Source organism: Hypanus sabinus, chromosome 6 (assembly GCF_030144855.1).
Source record: "Hypanus sabinus isolate sHypSab1 chromosome 6, sHypSab1.hap1, whole genome shotgun sequence".
NCBI classification, from domain to species: domain Eukaryota; kingdom Metazoa; phylum Chordata; class Chondrichthyes; order Myliobatiformes; family Dasyatidae; genus Hypanus; species Hypanus sabinus.
The window spans coordinates 27164390-27179939 of record NC_082711.1 but is presented as its reverse complement, the minus strand read 5'-3'; the positions used below and the strand labels follow the sequence as shown (position 1 = coordinate 27179939).

The 15550-nt window shown below is 46.9% G+C and overlaps 1 protein-coding gene across 5 annotated transcripts in view; it reads right to left on the bottom strand.

Moving 5' to 3' along the window:
* The window catches only part of rnf32 (ring finger protein 32), a 77690-nt gene that overhangs the window by 42547 nt on the left and 19593 nt on the right, over nucleotides 1-15550 (bottom strand). For 2 of the 5 annotated variants that reach the window (XM_059971868.1, XM_059971864.1), the window contains exon 2: nucleotides 11031-11100. The exons of 2 other annotated variants lie outside the window; for them this stretch is intronic. The gene's annotated coding sequence lies outside the window, so the exon portion shown is untranslated. Of the gene's footprint in view, nucleotides 1-11030; nucleotides 11101-14002; nucleotides 14219-15550 lie in introns of all 5 variants that reach the window. One more of the 5 variants, XM_059971867.1, reaches the window with a different exon arrangement.

The window sequence follows — 15550 nt, the reverse complement described above, 5'->3', positions numbered from 1 at the left end:
AAAACTTACCCCTGACCTCTCCTGTGTACCTACTTCCATGTGCCTTAAAACTGTCCTCTTGTGTTAGCCATTTCAGGCTTGGGTAAAAGCCTCTGACTATCCACACGATAAATGCCTCTCATAATTTTATATACCTCTACCAGGTCACCTCTCATCCTCCGCTGCTCCAAACAGAAAAGGCTGAGTTCACTCAATCTACTCTCATAAGGCATACTCCCCAATCCAGGCAACATCCTTTGTGGGCCGAAAGGCCTGTATTGTGCTGTAGGTTTTCTATGTTTCTATGTAAATCTCCTCTGCACCCTTTCTGTAGTTTCCACATCCTTCCTGTAGTGAGGTGACTAGAACTGAGCACAGTATTCCAAGTGGGGTCTGACCAGGGTCCTATATAGCTGTAACATTACTCCTCGGCACTTAACTCAAACCCACGGTTGATGAAGGACAATACACTGTACCACTTCTTAACCCCAGAGTCAACCTGCACAGCAGCTTTGAGTGTCCTATGGACTTGGACCCCAAGATCCCTCTGATCCTCCGCACTGCCAAGAGTCTTCCCATTAATACTATTACAAATTAATACTAATCAAATTTGACCTACCAAAATGAACCACCTCACACTTTTCTGGGTTGAATTCCATCTGCCACTTCTCAGCCCAGTTTTATCCTATCAATGTCCCACAGTAAAATCTAACAACCCTCCTCACTATCCACAATACCCCCAACCTTTGTGTCATCAGCAAATTTACTAACCCATTCCTCCACTTCCTTATCCAGGTCATTTATAAAAATCACAATGAGAAGTGGTCCCAGATCCCTAAGGCACACCACTGGCCACCAACCTCCATGCAGGATATGACCTGTCTACAACCACTCTTTGCCTTCTGTGGGCAAGGCAGTCCTGGATCCATAAAGCAAGGTCCCCATGGATCCCATGCCTCCTTACTTTCTTAATAAGCCTTGCATGGGTACCTTATCAAATGCCTTGCTGAAATCCATATACCCTCCATCTACTGCTCTACTTTCATCAATATGTTTAGTCATATCCTCAAAAAATTCAATCAGGCTCGTAAGGCACGACCTACCTTTGACAAAGCCATGCTAACTATTCCTAATCACATTATGTCTCTTCAAATATTTATAAATCCTGCCCCTCAAGATCTTTTACATCAACTTACCAACCACTGAAGTAAGACTCACTGGTCTATAATTCCTGTGCTATCTCTATTCCCTTTCTTGAATAAGGGAATGACATCTGCAACCCTCCAATCTTCCAGAATATCTCCCATCCTCATTGATGTCATTGATGATGCAAATATCATTGCTAGAGGCTCAGCAATCTTTTCCCTCGCCTTCCAGAGTAGCCTGGGGTACATCTTGTGGTCCTTGATGCTTTCCAAAAGCTCCAGCACATTGTCTTTCTTATATGTCTATATGCTCAAGTTTTTCTATCCACTGTAAGTCATCTCTACAATCGGCAAGATCCTTTTCCGTAGTGAATACTGAAGCAAAGCTTTCATTAAGTACCTCAGTTATCTCCTCCAGTTGTCCATTGTCACACTTGATTGGCTCTATTTGCTCATGCCTTATCCTCTTGCTCTTCACATTCTTGTAGAATGCTTTGAGGTTTTCTTTAATCCTGCTCACCAAGGCCTTCTCATGGCCCATTCTGGCTCTTCTAATTTCATTCTTAAGCTCCTTCCTGCTAGCCTTATAATTTTCTAGATCTCTATCATTACCTCATTGTTTTGAACCTTTTGTAAGCTTTTCTTCTTGACTAGATTTTCAACAGCCTTTGTACACCACGGTTCCTGTACCCTACTATTCTTCCCACCTCATTGGAACATACCTATGCAGAATGCCACTCAAATATCCCCTGAATATTTGCCGCATTTCTTCTGTACATTTCCCTGAGAATATCTGTTCCTAATTTATGCTTCCAAGTTCCTGCCTGATAGCTTCATATTTCCCCTTACTCCAATTAAACACTTTCCTAACTTTTCTGTTCCTATCCTTCTCCAATGCTATGGTAAAGGAGACAGAATTGTGATCACTATCTCCAAATGCTCTCCCACTGAGAGATCTGACACCCGATCAGGTTCATTTCCCAGTACCAGATCAAGTACAGCCTCTCCTCTTGTTGGCTTATCTACATATTGGGTCAGGAAACCTTCCTGATCACATCTAACAAACTCCACCTCATCTAAACCCCTTGCACTAAGGAGATGCCAATCAATATTTGGGAAATTAAAATCTCCCACCACAACAACCCTAATATTATTACACCTTTCCAGACTCTGTCTCCCGACCTGCACCTTGATGTCCCTGTTACTATTGGATGGTTTATAAAAAACACCCAGTAGAGTTATTGACCCCTTCCTGTTTCTAACTTCCACCCAGAGACTCAGTAGACAATCCCTCCATGACTTTCTCCTTTTCTGCAGCTGTGACACTGTCTCCAATCAGCAGTGCCATGCCCCCACCTCTTTTGCCTCTCTCCCTGTCATTTCTGAAACATCTAAAGTCTGGCACTCTAAGTAACCATTTCTGTCCCTGAGCCATCCAAGTCTCTGTAAGGGCCACCACATCATAGCTTCAAGTACTGAGCCATGCTCTAAGTTCATCCACTTTGTTCATGATGCTTTTTGAATTAAAATAGGCACATCTCAAACCATTAGTCTGTGTATCCGTTCTCTATCACCTTCCTACTGTATCCTCCCTCTCGCACTGTCTCCAAGCTTTTTTTATTTGTGAGCCAACCGCCCCTTCCTCTGACTCTTCAGTTTGGTTCCCACCCCCCAGCAATCCTAGTTTAAACTCTCCCCAACTACCTTAGCAAACCTCACTGCCAGGATATTGGTTCCCCTGGGATTCAAGTGCAACCTGTCCTTTTTTGCACAGGTTGCACCTGTCCCAAAAGAGGTCGCAAAGATGCAGAAATCTGAATCCCTGCCCCCTGTTCCAATCCCTCAGCCATGCCTTCATCCTCCACCTCACTCTACTCTTATACTCACTGTCACGTGGCACAGGCAGTAATCCTGAGATTAATACCTTTGTGGTCCTGCTTCTCAATTTCCTTCCTAACCCCTGTAGTCTGTTTTCAGAACCTCCTCCCTTTTCCTACCTATGTCGTTGGTACCAATATGTACCACAACCTCTGGCTGTTCACCTTCCCACTTCAGGATTTTGTGGACATGATCAGAAACATCCCCGACCCTGGCACCTGGGAGGCTAACTACTATCTGCGTTTCTTTCCTGTGTCCACAGAATTGCCTGTCTGACACCCTAACTACAGAGTCCCCTATTACTGCTGTCTTCTTCCTTTCCCTAACCTTCTGAGCCACAGGGCCAGACTCTGTGCCAGAGACATGGCCATTGTTGCTTCCCCCAGGTAGGTTATCCTTCCCCCCCACCCCCCCCAGCAGTACTTATTGTTAAGGGGCACAGCCACAGGGGTACTCTCTAGTATCTGACTCTTGCCCTTCTCTCTCCTGACTGTTACCCACTTACCTGTTTCCCGAGGCCCTGGTGTGACTACTTGCCTATAACTTCTATCACCTCCTCACTTTCCCTAACTAGATGAAGGTAATCCAGTTGCAGTTCCAGTTCTCTAACATGGTCCCTAAGGAGCTGCAGCTCAACACACCTGGCACAGATGTGGCATCCGGGAGATTGTCCTGAACTTCCCACATCTGACATCCAGTACAGAACCCAGCCTCACAGACATCCTTCCTGTTTCTATTCCTCACAGGTAACTTACCTCGCCTCAACCTGTTATCGCCAAAGCGTTATACTATACTGCCTCAGATCACTCCTTTGATAACCACTCCACTAGGCAGCATCTCCCTTTTATGCTGGAACCTTCCCTGCTATCTAACTCACGATTGGTGCTCTGGTTATAGCTGCTGATAGGCCACGTACAATGGACAAACGCTCTCGAAGCTCCCTTTTTAAATAACCGCCGCTGACCTGTGAGAAATCCCTCTTGGTAAAGCTCTGTCGATGCCGCTGATAGGCCAGATATCTCTGTATTTGATGCTCTGTGTTTTCTTTGGAAAGTCGTAAACAATCTACTTTATCCAGTCCTTCTCAGATTAACCTTGAATACTTCTTTGACCCCACCTAACCATACCAGCAGATTTAAGACACTGTCTGAAGCAGACTTCCCACTGAGGACCACAGCTGAAGAGTAATCACCATGGCAGATTGCACAGGAAAGTAATTCTTGAAACCCTGCATGGATGATCCAAATGCTCTAATATTGTTCCTCATATGCTGTGTAAACAAGCGTTGACTACGAAACTATTTGTGAGGCATTTCTAAAAATGTCCTTTATCAGATTATAGTTAATTTTCCTTCATGCCCTACCCCCGACCACCCTTATGACTCTGTGAAGCATCCTGTAAAGCTTTTCAAATCTCAGTTTATAAATACTGTAGATAAAGAGGAATTGTTACTGTTGAAATATACCTTATCAACTTCAAGTTTCCAATGATTATTGGGGGGGGCGTGACGGATCAACTTTAGAATGAAATGTTAAACAGAGTCCATGTCAGTAGAGTGGAAATCAGAGATCTCTGATATTATTTCAATGTAGGTAGTCACTATTGAAAATAGAAGGCTGTTGGGTAACTTGGTGAAAGACTTTATGGAAGGAATGGTTCTGATTGAGAGATACAATGAACACATTTCTACTTCTGGGGCGAACTAGAAGTCCAACAATTTGTTGCAAGCGCTCAGTGGGTTGAGTTCATTCAGTGGGAGGGAGGGAAATACCAATGATTCATCTTGAAATTCTGCTTTAAAAGTGAGAGCGGAGACATCAGGTGGCTCGTACAGAGAGGGAGAGAGGTGAGACCGATATCTGAGGTGATAGGTGGACAGGCAGGTTGTAACGAGTAGAAGGTGGAAGTGGGATACAGTGACAGGTGAGTAAGAAGGGAGACAGACAACAAAACAAAATGGAGAGGCAGATGGAGTTACGTGGGGAAGGGAAGTGTGTAGGTTGGAGACAGCTGCTTGAGGGAGATAAAACAAAACATGAAGGGCTACCAGTGCTTTAGTCTGAAGGTGATAGTGGGAAACATTAAGGGAGAGGTGATTGGCAGATGTATCCCAAACCAGAACCAAATGGGGAAGGGGTATGGTGGGGGAGAGACAGTGGGTGAACTAATGTGTAGTGGATAGTTGGATTCGGGGGGTGGGTGATGGGGGACAGGAGGCAGGGACGGTTAAGAGAAAGGGAACCAAAATAGGGGACCAGAAGAAAGAGAGGTTGGGAAAGGGATTAAAAAAGAGATGCATTCACCAAAGGGAGGATTACCTAAAAACTCAATGTTCATGTCATGGATTGTAAAATATTCAAGCAGACTATGAGGTATTCTTCAACACACACAAAACACTGCTGGAACGCAGCAGGCCAGGCTGCTGCTGCCTGGCCTAGTGTGTCCCACCTGCATTTTGTGTGTGTTGCTTGAATTTCCGGCATCTGCAGATTTCCTCATGTATGAGATATTGTTCCTCCAGTTTGCATTGAGCATCACACTAGAATTGAGAAGAATGAGAGTGGGAAGAGGAATTGAAATGACTTGCAACAGGGAACTCAGGATAGCCACTGTGGACCAAGCATAGGTGCTCGGTGAAATAGGTGCCCAGTCTCTGCTTGGTTTTACTGATGTACAGAAGGCCACATCAGGGTCTCGAAACACAGATGACTTTAATCTCTGGAGGGGTTGATGGGGAGGGATAAGTAGACCAGGGAATCACGGTGGGAGTGGTCTCTGTGGGGTGGAAATGGGGCAGGTGGTGGAGGTGTCACTTCAGCTGATGGAAATTGTGAAGGATAATATGCTGGAAGTGGAGGCTTATATCAAGAAAGGCAAGGATGAAGGGATCTCTATGTCAGCTTTGTTCACACAGAGATGGGTGGAGAGTGGACGAATGAGAAACAGATGTAAGAAAAGGCTTCAACAGCCACAGTCATGCTTCCTGAAAAAAAACAACATTTCAGATATCCTTAAATGCAAGATCTCATTTTGAGAGCAGATGCGGCAGAGACAGAGAAACTGGAAGAAAGGGATAGAATCCTTGCAGAAGATGGGGGGGCGGGGGGGAAGAGGAGTTGTCTAAGTAGTTGTGGGAATGGTGGTGTAAGTCCAGAATCAGAATCAGGTTTATTATCACTGGCACGTGACATGAAATTTGTTAATTTAGCAGCACCAGTTCAATGCAATACATAATCTAGCAGAGAGAGAAAAATATAATAATAATAAATAAAACATAATAATAAATAAACAAGTAAATCAATTATGTATATTGAATAGATTATTAAAAATGTTCAAAAACAGAAATTCTGCATATTAAAAAACCATCCATGGTGGGATGTGCGGTTCGGTGTGTGTGTGTGGTCAGTAGCGGGGTATATGACAAAGTCCCACAGAACTGAGGATTTCTGACAGTGAGTGGTGGGAGGGGCCCGTCATACTCCATTGTCACACCTTTTAGGTGGCTCTGGAAGTCCAGCCCCAATAGCACAGGCGCACACAGTTGAGGCATGACCAGTAATGCAAAGTCCCGATAAGTCTCGATATTCTGTGCCCTGAACCACCAGTGTCACTACACAACCCACCCCTCCCGAATGTCTGTGGAATGCGATCCAGAAGCCGTGACCCTCTGGCATTCCGGCTGTGTCACGAGTCCACAGCGTTGCACCGTGTCCGGGTGAATAAAACTCAGTGCTGCCCATGTCAAATCGGCAGCTAGTCCTGTGCCCCTCCACCAGGATGTCCATCATTGACCTTGCAAGCTGGTGTGGAGCGCTTTGGTCGAGGGTCACAAAGGCCAGAGTTGAACCGCTGTCTTGGTGCCCGGTAAGCACCTGTGGGTCGGAGGCGGGGCGAGTTGGTGCTGACAAAGATGGCCACCCCCATGCCTCGCACGTGGCGGGCAGGCAAGATGGCGGCCTCCATGCCTCGCACGCGGCGGGCAGGCAAGATGGCGGCCTCCATGCCTCGCACGCGGCGGACAGGCAAGATGGTGGCGACCAAGATGGCGACTCTCATGCCTCGCACGCGGCAGGCAGGCAAGATGGCGGCGACCAAGATGGCGACCCCCATGCCTCACACGCAGCAGGCAGGCAAGATGGTGGCAACCAAGATGGCGACCTCCATGCCTCGCACATGGCGTTGCTCGACCCCGCTCATGGTTTGGACTTACAGGCCTTGGCGAAATGGCCCTTCTTGCCGCAGCTGGAGCAGGTAGCTTCTCGGGCTGGGCAGCATTTTCAGGGGTGCTTTTCGAGTCTGCAGAAGTAACACTGTGCGGACTTGCGACTGGCAGCAGCCAAGGTCGATTCGCCGGCGGGTTGTGGGGACTTCACGGACTTGTGACTGGCAGCAGCCAAGGTCGACTCGCCAGCAGGTTGCGGGGTCTGCAGCGTCCATGGGGCCGGCGGGAGATCGCGCGCCTGGACAGCCTCAGTGTTGTGCAGAGCGGCCTCCAGCGTGTCGGCTAGCTCGATCGCCGAATGTAAGGTAAGTTCGGCGTGTTCCAGCAGCCGCTGTCGCACGTACACTGACCTGATCCCCGTAACGAAGGCGTCTCTTACTAGCAGCTCTGCATGCTGTTCCGCCGTCAGTCCCCTGCAGTCGCAGGCCCGCACGAGTGTCTGTAGGGCCTGGACAAACTCAGTGCTCGACTCTCCAGCTCCTTGCCGCCATGTCGCTAAGCGATGTCTTGCATAGACAGTGTTCACTGGCTGCCGGTATTGTCTTTTGAGGGCATCCATCGCACCCTGGTAGTCCGTTTGGTCTCTGATCATGGAGTAGACCCTTGCACTGACTCTGGAGAGGAGAACCCTGCGCATCGTGGCAGGGTCGGTCATATGAATCTCCTCCAGGTATGATTCAAAGCATGCAAGCCAGAGTTCAAAAGCATCGCCGGCTTCCTGGGATTGAGGGTCGAGATCCAATCTGTCGGGTCGCAAAATGCTCTCCATGTTTTAAAATTGCTGCTAATAAAATTGATGCACCATCAATAACTCTCGGAGACGGGAGGTGAACGATAGGCTTTTATTAGCAGCAAAATGGAGCACGGCATCTCGGAGTCTGAGGGAGGAGCAGTGCCTCCAATCGCCTTTATACAGGGGTCTGTGGGAGGAGCCACAGGAGCAGTCAGCAGAGGGGTGTGTCCAGACAGGTATACATAGTTCACCCCAAATGCCTAAGATGAAGCTGACTAGATTTACAACCTTTTGCAGCTTCCTTCAGTCCTGTGCAGTAGCCCCTCTTTACCAGACAGTGATGCAGCCTGTCAGAATGCTTTCCATGGTACAACTATAAAAGTTTTTGAGTGTATTTGTTGACATGCCAAATCTCTTCAAACTCCTAATGAAGTATAGCTGCTGTCTTGCCTTCTTTATGACAACATTGGTATGTTGGGACCAGGTTAGATACTCAGGGATCTTGACACCCAGGAACTTGAAGCTGCTCACTCTCTCCACTTCTGATCCCTCTATGAGGATTGGTATGTGCTTCTTCGTCTTACCCTTCCACAATCAGCTCTTTCGTCTTACTGATGTTTTCAGTGCCAGGTTGTTGCTGTGGCACCATTCCACGAGTTGACCTATCTCACTCCTGTACGCCCTCATGTCATCACCCGAGGTTCTACCAACAATGGTTGTATTGTCAGCAAATTTATAGATGGTATTTGAGCTATGCCTGGCTACACAGTCATGTGTATATAGAGAGTAGAGCAGTGGGCTAAGCACACACTCCTGAGGTGCGCCAGTGTTGATAGTCAGCGAGGAGGATATGTTATCACCAATCTGCACAGATTGTGGTATTCCGGTTAGGAAGTCGAGGATCCAATTACTGAGGGAGGTACAGAGGCCCAGGTTCTGCAATTTCTCAATCAGGATTGTGGGAATGATGGTATTAAATGCTGAGCTATAGTTGATGAACAGCAACCTGACATAGGTGTTTGTGTTGTCTATGTGGTCTAAAGCTGTGAGAAGAGCCATGGAGATTGCGTCTTCCGTTGACCTATTGTGGCGATAGTCAAATTGCAATGGGTCCAGGTCCTTGCTGAGGCAGGAGTTCAGTCTAGTCATCACCAACCCCTCAAAGCATTTCATCACTTGTTGATGAACGGGTGATAGTCGTTAAGGCAGCCCACATTATTCTTCTTCGGTACTGGTATAATTTTTGCCTTTTTGAACTTCTGCCATAGCAGTGAGAGGTTGAAAATGTCCTTGAATACTCCCGCTACTTGGTTGGCACAGGTTTTCAGAGCCTTACCAAGTACTCCATTGGGACCTTCTGCCTTGCAAAGTTTCACTCTCTTTAAAGACAGTCTAACATCAGCCTCTGAGACAGAGGGATCTTCACAGCTGTAGTTGTGTTCTCCCTTTCAAAGTGAGCATGGAAGGCGTTGAGTTCATCTGGTAGTGAAGCATCACTGCCATTCATGCTATTGGGTTTCGCTTTGTAGGAAGTGTAGGAAATCCACTATACAGTACAATGCAAATGTCTTAGAAACCCTAGCTATTCTTATTTTACATTTTTATATAAAAACATACACACATAAGATGTTTGCACAATATTGTATTTGTCAACGTGGAGTAGAGAGTGAGTTTGTAAATCTGGCAGGAGCAAAGGACATTGAGAATGGTGAGCGTGGCGTGCCATGGGAGTGATGTGGAACATGTGGTACAGAAGCAGTGCTGGGGTGGGGGGGGGGTTGTGGTCTGTGCAGACAAACCCAGTCCTGAGACACCAGGCAAGGTCATTTGATTACGAACAATTGCTTTATTGATCATTACAGAATGTCTCTCTGGTGCTTCCTGCTTCTTCCCCTCTCCCTGTCCCCTTCCCACTCTCAGTCCACAATTGAGACCCATATCAGAATCAGGTTTATCATCATTCACATATGTCATGTAATTTGTTTCTTTTGCAGCAGCAGTGCAGTGCAATACATAAAATTACTTACAGTACTATGCAAAAGTCTTAGGCACCCTAGTTATATATCTGTGCCCAAGTCTTTTGCATAGTACTGCATATCAATAGGTACACTTAATGTCAGAGAAATGCATACAATATATATTGTGAAATTCTTTTTTTCGCAAACATCCACAAAAAACAGAGTGCCCCAAAGAATGAATGACAGTTAAGTGTTAGAACCCCAAAGCCCCCCCCAACAGCTTCCCCCTCCCATGGATCAGAAGCAAAGCGACAACCCCCCTCCATTGAGCACTGAAACATGCAGCAAAGCATCAATAAAGACACAGACTTGCAGTGCCCTAAAGACTATTCATTCACCCGGTAATTCGACATACCACAGGCTCTCTCTCTCCTTTTTAAGGGAAAAAGAGGTCTCCCCGTTATCCTAGTAAGTGGATAGTTTAGCTTTTGAGTAGGATTTACAAAAGGGAAATGTCAGAAGTTGCTCACATGAATTTAAAAGCAAATAGCAGTTAGTGGCAAAAGTGATAAAAACTGATGAGTTCTGTGTTTATGCAGAAAATAGCAAAAAATGCAGTAATCAATGTAATGGAGAAAAAATCGGGGAGTGGCACTGGACAAGGTTTGAAACGGACTGTTCTACATTGCCAACAATGAGGCCTAATAATGTAGTCAGAAAGGAATCAAATAGGAAATTAAAATGAACCTTTCTAAAGCGAATAATGAAAACGTTGACCTCTCCACACATAGAGAAGATGCGGCAAGAGGATGAACATGATAAAGGGAATAAAACAGGTAAAGAGAAATTAGACAAGTAAACACAAGAGAAGTTTAAAAGATTTGCCGATGGTTAGAATGGAATGCTAAATAGCCACGTGGTTAAAGTTGTATGTAATTCAATGCAAGAGCTGGTGAGCTTTGCCTGGAATTCTGGCCAATACTTACCAATCAAGCAACATTACCACAGCACATTAGCTGGTCACAATCACATGTCAATTGACAGTTCTTACAATATAAAAACAAGCTGTCACATTTCTTATGCTAAAACAAATGTAATATTCAAAAATACTTAACTGGCTACAAGCCGAAGTCATAAAAGATGGCACAGTATATGAATGCATTTTCCTTTCTTCTTGGAGTTCTCCTAGGACATGAAACAAAACCTCTTGGACACCTTACCAGCTACGTGTAAAGTACATGCATATCTCAAGATAACTCCTGCAGGCATCTTGCTTACTGAAAGTTATGACGTGTAATTGAGAAGTGATTGTTATAAACTGCAGTTCCACAAACCAGTTTTATGTGATCAAATAATGAGGATAATCTCCAGACTTGTTAAGTAGGTCTCTCTGTCTCTTTGGAGTGAGTCACAATTTGGGCTGGAAGCAATCTTGTCTCACTCTTTAAAACTAAAATACTGTGGCGACCCACTTCCCAGCGCACTCGAACCGGCTCACAAAGCAGCGTGCGCCGGCATTGAGGCAGATCCCAAAGAGGGCGCCAAGCCTGCTTCACAAGCAAGGGGAAAAGCCCGCGCGCAGGACGGGACAGTGAATACACGCCCCCTACAGCACTCCCGCCCTGAGAGGGCGGGATCAGGAAGGCTTTAAAGCGAGGCCGCGAAGTTTGAATAAACCTCTTTTGCAACTGCAGATCATCGACTCCGTGTCGTTATTTCAACGCTGTGTGTAGCATACCACTACAATTGGTGACCCCGACGGCCCAAACGATATTTGGACCGGAGATGAACGACGCTGCATCTGTTCATGCAGTTTTGTTAAAACTGCCAAGCTTCTGGACACTGCAACCTCACCTATGGTTCCAGCAAACAGAAGCCCAATTCCACATTTGGCAGATAACCTCGGATGCCACACGTTACTACTACATGGTGAGCTCCCTCGACCAGGAGACAGCCGCCCAGGTTGAGGAGTTCATACAGTTGCCCCCAACGGATGGCAAATACACAGAATTCAAAGCCTTGCTCATAAGGACTTTCAGATTCTCATGGCGTGAGTGAGCTGCCCGCTTACTGCACCTGGAAGATTTGGGGGACAGACCACCGTCGGCTTTGATGAACGAGGTGCTGTCCCTGGCCGGAGGTCACAAGCCCTGCCTCATGTTTGAGCAGGCATTCCTGGAGCAGCTGCCCAAGGACATACGCCAGCTGCTGTCCAACGCGGATTTCAGCGACCCCCGGAAGGTGGCGGCCCAGGCGGACGTGTGGTGGAAAGCCAAGAAGGAGAGTGGGGCGTCTGTCGCACAGATCACCATGTCACGCTCCCAGAAGCAAACCAGATCAGACCCGGCCGCAGAGCCCGCTAACCCCAAAGGCAGGGGTGAGGAGACCGTCGAACAATGGTGCTTCTACCACCAGCGGTGGGGCGCAGAAGCCCGCTGCCGTAGCTCGCCCTGCGAGTTCCCAGGAAACGCCAGGGCCAGCCACCACTGATGGCTACGGCAGCTGGCCATTGGGATAGCCTCCTGTATGTCTGGGACAAGCAGTCAGGACGCCACTTTTTGGTCGACACTGGAGCCGAGATCAGCGTCTTACCTCCGACAAGTTACAACACCTGCAACAGAGAACCGGGTCCCACCCTGAGGGCCGCAAACGGCAGCACAGTAAGGACCTACGGCACGGCTACAGTTTGACTCCAGCCAGTTCACATGGGACTTCACACTGGCTGCCGTAGCCCAACCGCTCCTGGGAGCAGATTTTTTGCGAGCTCACAGGCTACTGGTCGACCTGCCGAGGAAGAGACTGGTCCATGCCAAGACCTTTCAAACGTTCTCCCTGGGTGAAGCCCAGTTGCCAGCCACACACCTAGGCTCCATCACGCTGTCCAACAACGACTTCACCAGAGTCCTGGTGGATTTCCCATCGGTTCTGGCACTGCAGTTCATGGCAGCCATGCCCAGACATGGCGTACAGCACCACATCCCGACACAAGGACAACCCCTCCACGCCCGCGCTCAAAGGCTTCCCCCGGACAAGTTCCGGCTGGCGAAGGAGGAGTTCAAGAGGATGGAGGAATTGGGGATCATACGGCAGTCCGACAGCCCACGGGCATCCCCCCTGCACATGGTGCCCAAAGCAACGGGGCTGGGGACCATGCGGCGACTACCGCAGGCTGAACGAGGCTACAACACCGGACCGCTACCCTGTGCCGCATATTCAGGACTTTGCAGCAAACCTGCACGGCGCACGGATCTTCTCCAAGGTAGACCTCGTCCGGGGATACCATCAAATCCCGATGCATTCAGACGACGCCCCCAAAACGGCACTCATCACCCCTTTTGGCCTTTTCGAGTTCCTCTGCATGCCGTTCAGCCTAAAGAATGCTGAACAGATGTTTTAGCGGTTAATGGATGCGGTGGGATGTGACCTGGACTTCGCTTTCATCTATTTGGATGACATCCTCATAGCCAGCAGCAGTCGTCAGGAGCATCTGTCCCACTTCAGTCAACTCTATGCCCCACTGAGTGAATACGGCCTGACAAACAACCCAGCCAAATGCCAGTTCAGGCTTAACACCATCGAATTCCTGGGCCACAGGATTACTAAAGACGGGGCAACCCCTCTGCCCGCCAAGGTAGACAGTGTCCGCCATTTCCCCCGACCCAACACAATCAAAGGCCTTCAGGAATTCGTGGGTATGGTGAATTTCTACCACCGCTTCCTCCCTTCAGCTGTTCGCCCTGATGTCAGGTAAGGGCAAGGACATTACCTAGGACGAGGAGTCCACCGCTGCTTTCAACAAAACCAAAGAAGCCTTGGCAAACGCCACGATGCTAGTGCACCCCAGAATGGATGTCCCTACCACCCTCACAGTGGATGCATTCAACACGGCAGTCGGTGGAGTGCTGGAACAGCTCATCGAGGGTCGCTGGCAACCCCTGGCATTTTTCAGCAAACACCTACGACCACCCGAGCTCAAATACAGTGCTTTCGACCGGGAACTGTTGGCGCTATGCCTGGAAATCCGACATTTCAGGTACTTCTTAGAAGGTAGGCCCTTCACTGCGTTCACGGACCACAAACCACTTACCTTTGCGTTCACGAAAGCATCCAACCCCTGGTCATCCCGCCAGCAGCGACATCTGTCCTACATCTCCGAATACACGATGGATGTCCGGCATGTCTCAGGAAAGGACAATGTAGTGGCGGACACCCTCTCCCACCCTAACATCGAAGCCCTGTCCCAGGGGGTAGACTATGAAGCACTGGCGGAGGCGCAGCAGGCAGACGAGGAGATCCCTAGATCCTTTTTGCATTCCAATGGATTTATAATTCATTTAAAACAAAATCTCTTGAAGTTGCATCTTATAAAGACAGACTTGAAATTCCAGTGCTCTCAAATGATAGTGTAAGATATAAATTTCAATAACAAATCCTGCCTCTTGGAATTGACTCTGGATTTGATGGGGGAGTCTGATAAGGTCTTGCATTGGTAGTATGGGTTATTTAGAAGGATTGGGGCTTCTGATCAAAGGCTGAGGTATGTCAAAATACTAGGGGATGCAGTGGTGGAGAGGGCGTCTTGAAGAATGTGTGCCTACAATGAGAGCAGGCCATCAATTAAGCAGCCAGGGGTGGAACAGAAATCATGGCCAATGTATAGGTTTCAAGTACACTGAGGTGGTTTTGTCCACTTGGGAACTGGTAGGATCTGAGATTCTCAGAGGTTCAGGAATATGAGAGAATCAAAGACTTGGAGAGTCTCTCTGATGAAGGGAACCCATGTAGTTTCAAAGGGAACACTGTACATGGAATGATATCATATATAATTGATGTGATAAGAAGATGCATCACAGCTGCAAGGATGCTCAAGTACAATATATGGGCTTAGGTAACTTTACAGATTAATAATAATAATAAAAAAGAAAATAGCCATTGCATTTTGCTCAAGGAATAATCAATTTGCAATCATACAATATCAACAAAAACAGCATTATTCAATTGTACTTCTTGATTGACATGATTATTGTGTTGAAGCAATTTGAAAGAAGGAAAATCATTAATTTTGTCCTGTTCTTTTCTGAACCACTGGGCCAGATTTTACAAGTTGTTATTTGTTAAAAAAAAGGAAGCTCAGCTTACCAGTTGTCTATAATTCACTTCTGCAAACAGCACCATTTCACAGGATGTGAGTAACTGTACAATAATTTCAAATATTGTTAACCATCACCTACTTCTAGCAATTAATTATCTTAACCTTGCCCTTCATCTCAGAATCAGGTTTATTATCACTGGCTTTGATGTGAAATTTGTTAATTTAGCAGCAGCAATTCAATGCAATACATAATATAGAAGACAAAAACAAAATAAAATAATAATACTAATAAATAAATAAGTTTATTTATGGCTAGCATTTCAGTTTGCCTACTAATGTATGTAAATTTAAAGCACTTGTTGTTACAAAGGAAATTTTATCCAGCAAACCCTTTCTCTACTTAGCAAGATCCACAATTTCTTGACAGTAATGATTATGCTGTACGGTTCTTAGTTTAATATGCTTGGCTTGTTGTACCACCTGGAACATAAAAACTTCCTGTATCTAATGAAGATGCAGGAATTTTGGACCAAGGTGGGCATT